Genomic DNA, 15,970 nt, shown 5'->3' on the forward strand with positions numbered 1-15,970 from the left:
CTGGTGATTCCTGAGTGTGAAGGTTTCATGTGCAGGTTAGGCCAGATAAGTATTCATAAAGGCAGCTTGCTTAAATTAAAGCTAAATAAAAGCTGCGAGACATTTTAATTTTATATCAGCTGCTGGTTTAATACGCTGCATAGGCTAACAGGTGTTATCTTAACTCTGAATATAACTTAAAAATCCAACTGATGTTACATCTTGTGAATAACAAACCATAAAGAAAATTGTAGGTTTATTATTTATTTTTCACCTAAATTTATACTAAATATTTATTGTAAAGCTGTGGTAAAAACACTACACGCAGCTACAGTGAGCAGTTTAAGTTTATGCTGCTCCACAGTCAGTGTGTTGATGTGACACTCCTGACCTCCTTCATCGTGAACGTGCAAAGAATCTCTAATAACCACAGCCCATCCAGTGTAACCTCTCTCTCACTCCTTTGAAAGAATGGACCATTCAAACATATTGATGTGTAAATCAACCGGTGATGTCAACTCTGGCACTAGTGGACTAGTTGTCGAAGGATACAGCAACAGCATTCAACTTTCCACTGAGCTTTCCTCTCTCTTCCCCAGTGTTTCTGTCAGCCCAGTGTGTAGCCATTTCTTGGTTTCTGATAAGTAATTTGTAAAGCTTGCTCTGCTGAAATATCAAGAGGGCATAAAATCAACATGGAGCTTCTCCACAAGAAACTTAATTTACCAGCTGAAAGAACAACAACCTCAGCAGCTTGCAGACTGAATGTACACCCTTGTCTCTAACCGTGTCAAAACTACACATCAAATTTTGGGCGGAAATACGTAGGATGGTAACGACCAGGCTAGTAATTATTGACAATATTGTTGGAAAAAAAAACAAAAAACATTCAAATTGGGAATTGAATTTGAAGATGGTTTCTGAAATATCTGTGGAAATGTATTCTTGGTAGCAAGATTTATTTGCAGTGGTAAAGCTGCACTTTATATCCATTTGTATCTCTGGAAAATGTGCCTATTTATCAAGTTATTCTGTGCTGTCATTTTGGTCTATTCTCAAGTGGAATTAATATATCTCAGGTATGTTTCATGTGCGTCACTAAATTTCCCTGAATGAACCATCATCATCTTAATAAAGGAGGAACATTCCCCCACAGGCTTCTCTCTTCATCCATTAAGACGTCCCTTCCCATATCAGCTTGGAGTAGGAACTTTCAAACAGCGCTTCTTATAAGCTTCATATTTAATGAGTCCTGCCAAACGACTTCATCCACATTCTGGTTTGTAAATCCATCTGAGGAAGAGAATGAATCATTCCGTTTTAGACCGCGTTGTCCATTTAAGCACCGTCAAATAATCCTCAGCCTTGGCATTTTACAGACACCCAGTGATTTTTGTTTAACGAGGCTCGAGCCAATCTTGACATTCCTCCAATTGTCAACACTGGTAGCATCCTTGAACCCTTCACCCGCCGCCAGCAGCAATGTAACACCGCGTGAAGGACAAACAACATTTAATGGATGTTCTTACATGCTGCACCTCGTCTCTATTCTCTATTCAAGTAACAGTACAGCAAGTAGCAGGGCTGCCTTCTGATTAGAGCAAAACTTTTCTAAAAAGGTCACTCGGCACGGCTCAAAGGTCACAGGTTCGATCTTTGAGAGAGCCATCTGTCCTTGGGCAAGAAACTGAAGCTCCACTCACTCAAACAGTGACTTCAACAGCAGCATCCCAATACCCAGCGTGTACGCATGAAAGAAAGTTTGTGGTTTGACTTATTGTGCAATAAGCTGACTGCTCTGTCTTCAGTAAAGGGTGTGATTGAGCAATTCCACTGTTCATGACACATCAGTCATGAGGAAGTTAGAAAATGTGACTTGCAGCACGAAGTATTTAGGGGTCATGTGGAAAGCTTTGTTTTTTTGAAGATATGATACGAGGTTACTATACAAGACTATAGAAAAGTCAAAGTCAGTTGACTAATAAAGCTGGTTAAGTCGGTACATCTTTGGATTTTAAATGCATTTTGCTCACTTATTTTAAATTATAACCAGAGATGCAATACATTGATTATTCATAACATTATGACCACCTTCCTAATATTGTGTAGGTCTCCCTTGTGCCTCCAAAACAGTTGTTACTCATTAGTGAATGGACATTGGGTCCTGTGGGTTCAGGGCAGGGGCCTCTGTGGATCTTCCCACAGATACTTGATCTGTTTGGGAGGACTTTGGAGGCCAGGCCAACACCTTGTGCTGTTCTTCATGTCTGTATCAGGCTGCATCCTGCTGGGGATGCCTGCTGCCATCAAGGAGTGTCATTGCTATGGGGTGGGGGTGTCTGGTCTGGTCTAGGTGCGTGCTACATGTCTAAGTAACATCCACACAAATGCCAGGTCCAAAAGTTTCCCAGCAGAACATTGTATTGTGACGAGATGGTCAATGTTATTCACTTCACCTGTCAGTAGTTGTAATGTTGTGGCTGATAGGTATATATTACTCTCTATAATGTCCATTTATAGAGGAAGAAGTCGCCCCCAACATTGTTTTCTCCAAATGAGCAAGCAGGTAAAGCTAAAAGCAAGAAAGCAAACTCAGTTACCAAAAATATTATCAGATTTCACTGTCCCTCTTGTACCTTGAAATGCTACCATGGGAGGGAACAGCAGGATGATCTAAAGAGCTATATTGGTTTTGAGATATATGCATGCTTAAAAGAAATCATGGATTTGATACTTTCAAAAAAGAAAAACACTAAATTGCAATTATTTGACAGCATCTGATCATGAACTGTCTCAAGTTAAAGAGATTTGCAAAATGGATTCAACTTTCATGTTTTATCTATAAAGCCAGTTCCTTACTCAGATGAATGCCGTGCACCTCCTATGATATGTCACTACACATTGCTGTGATTGGTCTGAACCGTATTTCCTGTTACTTTATGCAAGCTGAGGTAAATCAAAACATGGGCCACTACATGACTTACATGTTTGATTAATGAAGTGGTTAATCAGTGTGGTTATTTGTACGGATATTAGAAAAGCTTAGATATGCCTTGAAGTTTCCTTTATAACAAAAAGCCTTCCTCCGTGCAACTCCATGCTTGTGTGTTTGGTTAGAAAGGTCTTGTTAGTCATAACAGCCTGTTTAATACTCTGGCATGTGGTTGGGTCTCAGGAGATGAAGAGGAGGATTTAACAAAGTAGACTACATTTGGGTTAGCATCAGGAAAGCTAATCTCACTGGCAGCAAAACATGCGAGGCTGCCAGCAAAAGATGGACCCAAACCACTCTATGTCAGTGGTGGAGTCTGGATTCATATGGCTTTGACTATTGATCCATTTTGCACCGACAAAAAGGAAAGAGACGCAGTTATGGAGGGCAAATGCTTCAAAACTATGCTATTGAAATCTGCCTGGAATTTGCTCAACGTATGAACATCCTGCTCAATTATTCATCCCATAAAAGTAACTGACATTTTTTCAGAGCCCGAGGCAACACCACAACTGTTCTGTTTGACATATACGCCAAAACCTCAAGACTTCCTACTTGACAGTAATAAACAGATTCTGACCCAAGTAACTTGACTGCAGAACTTCAGTGATGTCAAATTGCATCATGAGGTTAAGTTTCGTCTCCAGTGAGGCTGACCTCATCCGACTGATCAGTCGGATTTCTAGGAGACACATACTTACCTAAGTGTGAATCATAGCCTGTGGATGAGTTCATTAAAAAAGAATCTTATGTGCAGTAAAGTCCCTGAACCCACCCAAAACACTGTGCGGTCAGACCCTCAGAACATGCTATCCCCTTTCCTTAGTTGTAATTAATTAGTGTGGCCTGGCAAGAGAAACAGTCTAAAGGAAATTACAGTGTGAGTCACTTGGCCTTTTAGAAAACGTATCAAAGTGAATAGATTCTGATGCACTTAACAGGCAAAGAGCAGACAACAGAAGAATGCCCTTGAAGCTGATTTACAAGCTCTTGAAGAGAGCTGGGCAACAAAATTTGTCTTGATAATTAGCAGGCTACAATTTGATAAGGTACCCACTCACAACAGCACACCACCATGTGAGCACACTTAGTGAATTACCAGAGAAGATAATACAATAGAAAGTGAGATGCAGGTCCAAATTACACAGTTGAGAAATGAGCAGACAGGAGCAGCAGAGATTTGAGTCTGTCTAGTGATGCAGCTATAACAACAATAAGGACATAGTGGTTATTTCAAGTGTTTCGTAAATATCTTCTTCTAATCAAACCAAGAAAAATTCAATGACCAGAACTGGACTACTTGTTTTCTGATTGTTATTATTCTTGCCGGCTATGCTCAGTTGTACAGAGGCTTTCGCTTGCTTTTATTCTGCACACAGTGAAGTGCATACAAAGTGGAGCGCTTGAAAAGGAGCAGCGCAAACAAATGGACGATGTACCACAAGTAGGAAAAATTACAGACGTCTGAGATTCCACCACCGCAACAAATTAAGGTCTGTTTCCTACAATTCTGATTAACTGCCAGCTTCACATCCATCAATACTTTAACTTGGACCACAATTTATCAAGTACAGTTGACTGTGGTTACTGGGGATTATCCTGGATATCCGCAGAGATTCATGTTTCTGTCACAATGACTTAACGTCACACAACTTGTTTCATGTGGTTTGACTAGATCAGGTGTGACAAGCCAAAGGTCAATGCCCCATGCAAAATGTGCTGACATCCTGTGTTGCATGATGTTGACGTATGCGTTAACCAGTAGAGGATCCTGTTTACTGTAAATTGCTGGAGTGTCCTCTTACAGGAGAGAACACAACTTTTTTGTGTGTGGAAATAGAAATCCAGAGCCTGGACAGTGTTCAGCAAAACTTAAATGAAGTATTTCTAACTTTTGAATACTATTATAGTTATGGTGCAACTGAAAATAAAAACAACTACACGCTGTAGATGCCACTGCTGCCATATAAACACCCAGACTGTCCATCAGTTGGGGCGAGAGGATTTTCACTGTGCTGTTCCACTTTTGGGTCACTCTGGTCAATCCTCAACAGCTTATATTATTTAATGCAGTGCACACTAATACCTTCATGCACGAATACATACAAAGTAAATACATCAAACATTTCCTCCCTGGGCATATGTCTGCCCCAGGCCCCTGCTTGACCCTCAAATAGGTTAAATGAGATTAAATATAAATGTTAAAAGAATGCATTTGTATTGCACAGCCAAAGCAAATTACAATTTGCTTCTCATTTACACAATGATTTTAGAGTTTTCATTAGCAGATTGTTCGCAGAGATAACAGCTTTGCTAGCTGATGGCCACGTATGGTATCTTAAGCTCCAAGAGTTAAGTATCTCAAGGTTTGGATGGTAGAAATAAAGCTAAATACGAAACAGCACGGAACTAATAGCGTAAGAAAGAGTTAGGACAACTTTAGACATCTATTAAATCTATCAAAAATGTGTAAGAAAAGCTGAAGGTTGCAAACATCGCATAAAAGAAGAGGGGGAATGGACGGCTTTACAGAAATCAGCAGCCGCAGAGCAGTGACTACAAATATATCTAACTGCATGCTAAATCATTCAGTCATTTAGAATGCCATTTAAGGTTGTAAGCCGCATCAAGCTGAATAGTCTACTAAATTGTGATATTTTTGTATTTCCACATTTAATTATTCAGGCAGACCTATCCTTCACTCTACAACTTTAGAGCCGTACAGCTTTAGAGCTGTAGAGTGAAGGATACGATTTGTATTATTTCAATTGTCGTTTCACTTGGCAGCAGCTGTACATTCCCTTGACTTGTTACTTGAGAAACAAAGATTAGACAATAAAAGAGGAGTGCTAACTTCCTATTTACTTTGTTTACGGCCTCTGCAATGCATCTGTGCAATGGCCTACCATGGAACAACTCAGAGGGAAGAGCTGCCCTGTGTCACCACTGTGTAGAGAGGGGCAAGTGAGGGCAGCACCCTGCAACGAGCACTGCATGCTGACTCACTGTGACAAACACTATTAAGTGATTTATCAGGAAACCTTCGACATAAATCTTCTGGAAAGCTGTGCTGAAAATGCTGGTGGGTTCGGCTAAAACAAATCCTCTATTCAAGCATGGCATCTCTCCTGTCAATTATCTCTGACAGCATTTACAACGTCAGAAAGACATGCTAGCACAAACCCGAGGCTCACTGATTGGATGCATCCCTGCATGTCTTGTCTTCATTACCTTCCCTTCTGCTCTGATTAATGGAGCAAGGATGGTATGTCAGTGCTATACTCTGTCAGCACAAAGCGAACACTGACCAGGCTCCCTCTCCAGAAACAATAAAACACATTGTTTTCCAGGTGTGTGATTCAGTCCATTTGTCACAAACAGTTCATTTATACAGATTTACTAAAGGAACAAACAATAATCATCATACTAAGTTGCTCAATAAATCATCAAGAAACTGCCATGTAAAGCCAATTTTCTGTGCAGTCTTTTGTTCCAGGAAGTCTGTGCGTCTGTCCAAATCCACAATTAAGTGGACGAAGTCTGCCTGACTTGCAGAAGCTTTGGAAACTACTGCACAGCGATATGGATGTGACAATAGAAAATAAATTAAATATGTTACACAGTATTTATTCGTATTTATATTCATAACAGTCTCAAAAAAAATTGCGTGTATTTTTATAAATCAATCCGAGGATTTTATAAAAGAATATCAGACCTTTCAAATGAAGATGAATTTGATTTTTTTTCCATTCTTGCACTCCCAGTCTAGCCTGGTCGTTACCATCCTACGTTTCCGCCCGAAATTTGATTTCGGTCTGGCACGTTAGTCTGGCCCAATGTAATAGGAATCTGTCTCCGTAATGGGCGGATGCTTATTTTGAGGTTTAAAATCATTGGAGTTCCCTTAACCAATCAGCAACGTTTGGTAATGACGTATATTGTGCGCCGGAGTTCAGGCTCTTACGCTTACCACTTCCGCTTCCAGTTAAATAAATCAAACTTTTCCCAAAGCCAGTTGGAAGGAGAGCTACGACGTCCTTGCCATTTATAAAACTGACAAGACAAGCCTCTTGTTCTGGTTTTAATTCCGTGATGCTCTCGAGAGCTGAGACAACTTCGCGGATGGCTTCTAGCGTCTCTTCCTCCGTCGCCATTGTTGCTATGCTGTTGAACTACAAGCTTCGCTGGACTACAAGCAACTCGGCATGCGAGTTCCGCGTCATCACTCAACTGTTCGCTGATTGGCGCGGCTACACGCGAACCGCGGAAGTGCAATTTGGCCAGACTCCGTGCCAGACCGAAATCAAATTTCGGGCGGAAACGTAGGATGGTAACGACCAGGCTACTCCCAGTCCACATTCTTAGTAAAATTTTTAAGCCTGGCCAACTTATTCTATTCCCCAGTCATAATTGTTGTGTCATAACTTACCACATGACATTATACTTTCACGAGTACAAAAGTGATGCCAGTAAGAAAAGGAAGAGGCGACACTTAGTAACCCCTGGGTAATGTAGTTTAAGTGTCATTGTAAATTTAACAGGATGGTGCAGACTGCTTGAGAGAACTCCGGTACCGGCTGAAAAGTTCTTGTACGCCGGAGAGTAAAACTGAGAAGGCTGCTTGTACTTGTTTGTACTGTAGTGACTATGAATACTTAGTATGTTTAATCGTAGTATGCATGGTAATACACTCTCAAGCAGAACATAAACAAAGTTCAAACGTGGAAGAAACCCTGCAGAGCTCCTCTGAAGGTATCCTACCGTTGTTCTGCTCATATACTAAACATCCCAGTACGATATTGACTGCACTGACAGGCACTGACCCTAATTCCTTCAGTAGTGCATATTCATGAGGTAATTTGGAGCTTTACAGGAATTAGGCCATGACAAGGCAGGCTGTTCAGCATCCTTGAGTGACATTACCCCCATGCAGGGTTAGGCTTTAAAATGCAGCACAATAAACAGGAAACGTCAGTATATCATTAGACTTTAACTGGAATGATAGCTTGTAATGTCCTGGTTTGCTCTCATGGATGATCTCCCAGCTGTCAACTCATCTAGCAAGTGCATCACGGTCCCAAATGACTGGAAAAGGGCAATTCAAATCTGGCCTTTAGTTTATGGCCCCATATTGATGTCCACATGTCCACCCCTGCCCACAGGAGTCAGCAAGTCTGTAGTTCGCTGTCCCAGGACAAACTTGAGACAAAAATCTATATTCGACGCAGCCTTCACAGTTATTTTTTTTCTTTTTTTCGAGATGCCTGCGCCTCCTTATGCTTGTCCTCTGATGCCTCCTCTAAGGTCTACTGTCTTGGGCCTTGAGAATAAAAGGGGTGACTTTGTCAATTCCACCTTTGTACGATGAATATTAAGTCTGTCTGGGTATCAGAAGCAGGCACTTCACATAAAATGTTGTGTAACATGATGCGGTTTTCTTCTGTATGATATTCAGTCATTAAAGGTTCCAGATGCTTTGTTAAACACTGAGTCACTGATATTAACCTGAAATGACTGGCTGAAACATAAAAGAGTCAATAGCACAGCTAGTCCAGCAGCACCACAGCTTGCACTCCAAGCAGCTTTCAGCCCATTTTAGACAATATGTGCCCCCGGCTCACACTGGATACACACTGGTATACAAACTGCATGCTAACTACCTGGCACAAAAGGCGTATGGAAAGCAGGGAAAAGCTTAACCTCTGAAAATGGGCACACTTGTTTCCCCTACGACTTTGTGTAGCTTAATAATGAGAATTGTCACTTCATTTATTTAACCAGACACCGAAACAGCTCAGGATGCATCTGTCCTGACAACAGGCATTTTCAGTCGAGACCGTGATTGCTAGGTATGATTCACATTTTCAATCAACGATCTAATAAACATGTCGAGATTTCATTAATTTCCCAAAGTCAGCCACATTGCTTACATCCATATGTATATCCACTCAGCATTATATGGTCTTAAACGGCTGAAATTAAACTTAAATGACTTTCCACAGCTTGATTACACTCCATGTATATAACTAGACAGCTTGCTAGCAGAATGGGGACATTTATCAACTCGAATCAACACCAGATTTACCTCAATGGCTAAAGAGATGTAGTGAAAAGCAGACTAACCTTGGGCTTAAAAGGATGATTTGCTTAGAGCACCTTGGATAAGCTGCCGGCATATTAATGCTGAGATTGTGGCCAAATCTCCACCATTCAGCTTCAAGTATTAAGCTCTCCTTTAACATAGGGTTGGGCCAATAACGAGGCTTTAAGCGTATTTGTATTCTTGGTTGAGCTAGTCATGAAGTTAACAATCAACAACCTACAATAAACCTTCCTGTGTGACTCTCTCAGTAGAACTATAACAGCCATGTTGAAACATTGGCTAGTGAGATTTACATAAATCTTGGACAAACATGGAAAGATAATAGAGAATTACCCTCTACGAAGTCAGTATGACGTAGAGCAGTGTTTCATTTCCACCGTTGTTGCTAAATGTCAAGGTTCTCGGTGAAATCACATACTCTCATTCACATATGTTGGCTGAACTGTAGCTCAGAATTCAGCTCAAACATGCTTGGAATCCAAAACGCTTTCCCTCTGCACTGGAATCTGTGCTGGCAGGAAAAACTATGTATATGATCTACAGTATGTCACAGCTTCTCTTACATTTTCTAATCCATTCAACTCCCATTTGACATGGATTTCAATTTTATTAGAAGGCGCACTAGCTTCAGAATAAACAATGACCACAATAACCGCAATTCTAAAGCAATTGTAATAAATTAAAGATACATGAAACATCTGAGGAAATCCAAAAAACAAGTCTCAGCTTGCACACCAAAAAAATGACATGTTAAAGAAGAGGAGGGAGGTACAATGTGCTTCGGCGATCAGAGAGTTAAATGCTGTCTGTCTCATGGTAACTAAGCGAATAGACTACTGCCAACTACTGAATCCACTGCTGTTCAGGTGCAGCCTCACAGTCTATAAACAATACATAAAATGACATTCCAGACAGAATCGATAATGCCATCACTGTCCACATTTTGAGCAGTTACAAACTAAACAAGTACTAGCAAGTACATTCATAGTTATAGCAAAACAGTGGTCTGCATAACATCCTAGCTAAGGCTGTAACAAAAGCCTGAGGGTTAAAATGCTTTACCTGAATTCAGCCACGATAACAGACCCAGAGCAGACCGCGGTGCATCCGTCCAGTTGACGAAACATCCTAAAGTAGACACTCTACTTGTTATGTTACTAAAAAAAATGGAGCCACACCAATGAATTCTTCCACATGGTGTCAACAAGTGAACATTGAGTAAACATTAAGGAGACTACTGCTTTATAAATGTCAAAGCATTCTTGCTGTATCAACACAAAGACAGAGTGGATGAAAAGCACAAGGACTTTGATTTAACAATTTTGTTTCAATCAAACAAAAGTTCTAAAGAATGAGGCTTTTTGCTAAATTAGTCTAAAAACATGTGAACACACTCAGCTTTTACAAACAAATTATCGACAAGTGTCTTGTTAGAACACGATAGGTGACCCTGACCTTAATGCACCCAGACAACATGACACCCATCAACCTAATTAGTGGAAAAGGGAAGGGGAGGGGGAGGGTTGGAAAGTGGTCATCCAATGAACAGTCTCAGCGAACGCACAACATTGACCCACTACACAACTCTGCCTTTAGGAGTTGGTGTTGCCTCACTGGGCCTTTGGTGTCTGGAGCCCCCAGGCTTTTGAGGGTCCTGGAGCACTAAAGGCATGCTAATAACCAGGTTACAGTGTGATGAAAACAACAAGAGATACACAGACTTGTATAGATATGCCACGAGATGACACGACATGACAAAATCTTGTTAATGGCCATGGTTTAAAAGTCATGTTTGCCAAACCTTGTATCAGCAAAACACAGAGGACCACTCAACCTTGCAAGACCATATACAAAAGGTGCAGAGCTTAAAGTTTAACCCAGAAGCTATTTTGTTCAACTTATGGAGAAATCATTTAAAAGGGCACATGCAAACGCATTCATGTCGGAGATGGAGACATGCTACAAGCCAACGCGATGGTTTCGGCAGTCGGATGTATGCAGTTTTAAGGTCTTCAAAACACATTAACCGGCCGTCCTCATACCAACTGGCACAGGAAACATCCACTCTGACCTCTAGGCGTTTGTAGCAGCTGAATCGGTTCATCACACAGTATAGCTCCTAGAACGGGGGGGTCACCAACCTTTCTGAAACTGAGAGCTACTTCAAGGGTACCGAGTAATACGAAGGGCTTCCTTTGATACAAACTTACTGAATAACATAGTCGCACAGTTCACTTTTAATAATAACAACAATAGTAATAAAAACAACTTATATGTGTGTTGAGGCTGTCTGCCCACGTTAGTGGTTGTTGTTGTTAATGAATTGTCACAATAAATATTAGCAATGATTTACATGGTTGAAAACTATTTATTTAAAGATACATTTTTCATTTTTGTTCCTATAATTCAGTTTCAACATTTGAGCTATCGCATCTGCTATAGCATTTTGTTTTAAGTCATCCGTTTAATTTTGTTCAAATTAACACTTTTGTGACATTTTTGAACAAATCAACTTTGTCCCATGTCCGTAAAACTACCAGTAAAACCATAACTTCTTTTACATATTTAAATTAATCATCATATCTGTACAAATCTGTAGCATTTTAACAATAAATTACATCTGTTACACTCTTAAGACACAACATGATTTTTCACATTTGAGTTCAATATTTGAGTTTAACGCCGCCCTGGTGTTTCACTAAAAACAATCGTTTTTTGTTACATACTCTACACGCGTCACTCTCTGTAATTTGAAGCTGTTTATTTCTATTGTAGAGCAATGGAGTATATGCAGTACTCTTGTTTTTACTTATGCTGTTTTTTTTTGTTTTTTTTTCTGTGAAAAAAAAGACAAATAAAGAGTTAAAAAAAAAAAAAAAAAATACAATCGTTTTGCTAAATGATGCTTCACTTACATATTTTGACTTCTTCGTCTGACTCATGTTAAAAGACCAAACACTGCCTTTAACTCAGGCTTTTTCCACCTGCAGTGCTGCCAGGCGGTAGTTAGCAGTTAGCATGGTTAGCGCTTCTTCCCACTCACTGTGAAAATGGTACGTTTTCTTTTGCTTCTCTTCCTTGCTTTTCTGTTGTTACTACCCACATCTAGCTCCTCAATGTAGCCACGGCAGCTTATTTCGGTAAAAACAAAGATGGCAGGTTGTCCTGTGTGTGATACTGAACTTTAACAGCAGATTAGCTCAGACTTCATATATATACATAAAACATAAAAAATACATATCATTTTCTATTAAATAATGCCAGGTTTCACTCTACATTAATGCAAGTGTTACTGATAGAAAAAGAACAGCAACACAACTAAATACATTTTTTAGAGGAGCTCCATGGCGACAAGTGCTAATTTTTTAGAACATACCCCGCGGGCGACTCAGGTGGTCCCCGTGGGCGACCCCTGCTCTAGAAGCTTGGGTGGGATTTTTGGATTAGACAGCTGTGTAGATGATGTTTTGTTAGTAAGCATGCATCTGCGGCAGTGGGTGGCACACAGAAATGGGAAGCATGTCAGAATGTCAATCTTGGCATCACTACAAAAATGCATTTAAGACAGATCTTTGTTGTATTTCTGCCTTTTTCAGATAGTTCTGGGTAATGTGACACACTGCAGAGAGAGAGGGGAGGGGCAATATGTAACAAAGGTCAGTGGCTAGACCTCAACCCAGGACATCACGTCTGCTCATATACTCACTTTCAACAACTGGGTTATTAAATCTGGATTATTAAATAAATGGTTACTATTCTGTGCAAAAAAAAAAAGTGAGGGTAAGACTGGTAACCGAGACAAAACGTATTTTTGTGGCATTAAACTGTCAACAATACTATGCTCCAGAACTGCAGGAAAAACTGCAGGAAAAAGTTCTCAAAACTGCTGACACAATACATACAAAACAAATCTCTAAACTCCGGTACACACAGCTAGGACCGCTTCCACTGCTTACTGGATGCTTTCACTGTAATGTCAAAACAATCTGTTGGATTTGAACACTTTTGGTAAGAAGCTAAACTTTCAGAGACCCGGCTTGTTTAAAGTCTTCCAAGTAGTTTCACACAACTTGTTGCCAACAAAGTCCTGAATGAGAACCGAGTTCTGAAGATCCAGTCTCATTATCCTCTGCTGGGCCATTGTGGAAATACCCTGGCAACTCGCTAATCAGCGCCTGTGTCAATGCCAGGATTGTTTACGGGGGAATGGAATCTCCTTTGGGAATGTCACGGCATCCTCAGAGGTCTGTGACTGTGCACTGAGCTCGGAGCGAGATGCTTTTTCATGCTAAGGCCGAGTGAGTCTGCCGCTCCATGCATGTGTGGGACAACGCCCGAGGACAGCCGCGTATGCATTATGCATAATTAATGAACGTTTGGAAAGGAATAACAATGGATACTCAACCCCACACAATGCGTCAGTATCTAAGGCTGGGGTCAGAGGTCATGTCTGGCTTTGTGCGTGGCTGTCGAAGACGGAGACAAACAAGGAGACCTTTGAGAGTCCAGGAGGTTTCATGTACATAACAAGAAAACAAAAGAAAGCAGGTGGTTACGTAAGAGGAAAACAAGGACACTGCTTTGAATTTAGTTTGATTTAAATGCATAGTTTATTTATTGTTTTAAACCAGATAGTCCTGTCTAAAGGATATGTTTTCTTTCACATGTGTGCTCTCTTTATCTGGTTAAACTTGACAGCACCTTTTAATTGTCTTTATGTTCACACGATCTGACGAGAACAAATTATTTATCACTATTAAAAGGATGTTACTGAGGTATTCAACACTTGTGAGTCTGTTTTTTGATAAAATATGTTATTTCTACGCCAGAACTGCTAAAATGCTATGACTGATCATTAAAAGATGCACAGCCAGGCACAATTTATTCCGCAAAAGAAAGATGAAGACAGGCTATTTAGTAGAAGGCCCATCATCGCATGTCTGATGTTTCAGCCAAAAGACAGCAGGTCAATTGGCATTCAAGAATCATCAACAACAGCTCTGTCACGTGCACAGTCACTTCATCTAAGACACAGCGAAGTCTGAACAAAACAGGGCAGAACAACTGTGCTTTCCCACTTGATAACTTGGAATTCCCATTTTCCTTAGGCTTTGTTCACACCAGGAATTAACGTGCCTCTTGGGTGATCCGATCACCTGGCATTAGAATATGTCGAGTGATCACTTCTCATCATATGGGAAGGATCCTTTGAAAATAACCTGCAAATAATCTACCATGAGACTGTGAAACAGAAACACCTCTGCGGTTAAAAATTTGACAGGACGGGTTAATATGTTTGACTTTAGTAAACAGATCAGACTTTTAATGCAAGTAGCCAAGAATAAAAATATCCCAGTGGAGCTCAGGACTCAACCTGGCGACAGTCGCTATGTCGCTAATGATATTACAGCAGCTGATAAACTGTGACTCTGTCTGACAGCTCAGCTGTGAAGTAAAATTCAAGTGTCATCAACCGTGAGATCCTGACCAATCCTGTTTCTAAACTGGGGACCATTTATAATTATATATACTTAATGAAGTTACTGCTGTTGTATCACGTAAATAAGAGCACCTGCCTCTCTTTGGGGACACAGCTGTATGAAGTATAAGGGCTGAAGGCATAAAATACACTTAAAGGAGATGTAAGCTGTAAACAATAAACATAAACTTCAGGTCCACCTAATATTTTGTCAAAACCCAGATTACATTCCTTATTGTGGAGTCTTGGAATCCGAAATGTTACAGACTGTCTTTCTTTCATGGGTATCTCGATCTGCAAAGCTGCGGTCTGCAAGACTGCCTCAGCCATGAGCCGCTACAACTTCTGTCTGTTAAGATATGACTAATCCCGAAGGCACCGCAGCAGTAAATCTGAAATCTATCGGGTCTTATCTGTTGCACTGCAGAGTGTGTTATTTCAGCTGCAGCTGGATGTCCAAACTTGTAACAACAGAATTTGCTCACTTACTGCCACCTCGCACTTTACCGCGACAATGTGAACGGTCTTGTCAAGAAGATTTCAATCCAACGTGGCAAAACAGTTTGGTATTTTGCCATTTGCTGGAGGACTAATCTTCCCGTTCTCACCCTAACAGGCCCGATACAAAGCAAGGAACGCATAAACAATCAACTGCCTGCTACACTAAACTGAAAACAGAGTTTGCAGCAATCGACAGGAATAATGGCCTTGCAGGAGCTGGACAACATGCCTGCTTGAACGTGTGTAATTTACAATCTCTATTTTTTTATGTAGCCAATTAAAGAACACAAAAACAAAAAAACAATCATCTTTGTTTAAACGCTCTGTCAGCTAAGGACAGAATACTTGCAATTACAGCATCGTTGTGCAGTTATCCTGGTCTGAATCTCCAAATAATAGACAGTTATTCTAAAACTCATCAAACAAGCCTGCCATCAAAATTACTTCTACCTCTGCTGTTTAGAACTGACATGAAAACTGACCGTTACGAGTAGAGCTTTTCTAGCTATGACACATGGCCTGAACTTTACAAGGCTTGTGGAATATTCATACTGCTGATTATACCGTAACAGAGGGAAAAATATCAGATTTCACTGGAGACACTACAAAGAATCAAATTTCTACCTGCTGTTTCCCAGGCTAAAGAACAGGTTAGTCAACTCTACACTAAAGTTGGAGGAACATACAATGTACCAGATTGTGTGAAAGATGTGAAAATGGAAAGCATACATCTAAAACAGTATAATTTATCCATAACTACAATGAACTTCAGAAGTGTCCTGGATCAGAAACACATAACGCACCAACATATTAGGAACGCTACCACTTTTGAACCGATCTAGGAAAGAACTGCTTGTTTTCACAAATACATAAACAGGCTTGAAACTGTAGACAATGTGGTTGCATGTAGGGATGT

The sequence above is a fragment of the Chelon labrosus genome (assembly GCF_963514085.1).
Source record: "Chelon labrosus genome assembly, chromosome: 17".
NCBI lineage: Eukaryota > Metazoa > Chordata > Actinopteri > Mugiliformes > Mugilidae > Chelon > Chelon labrosus.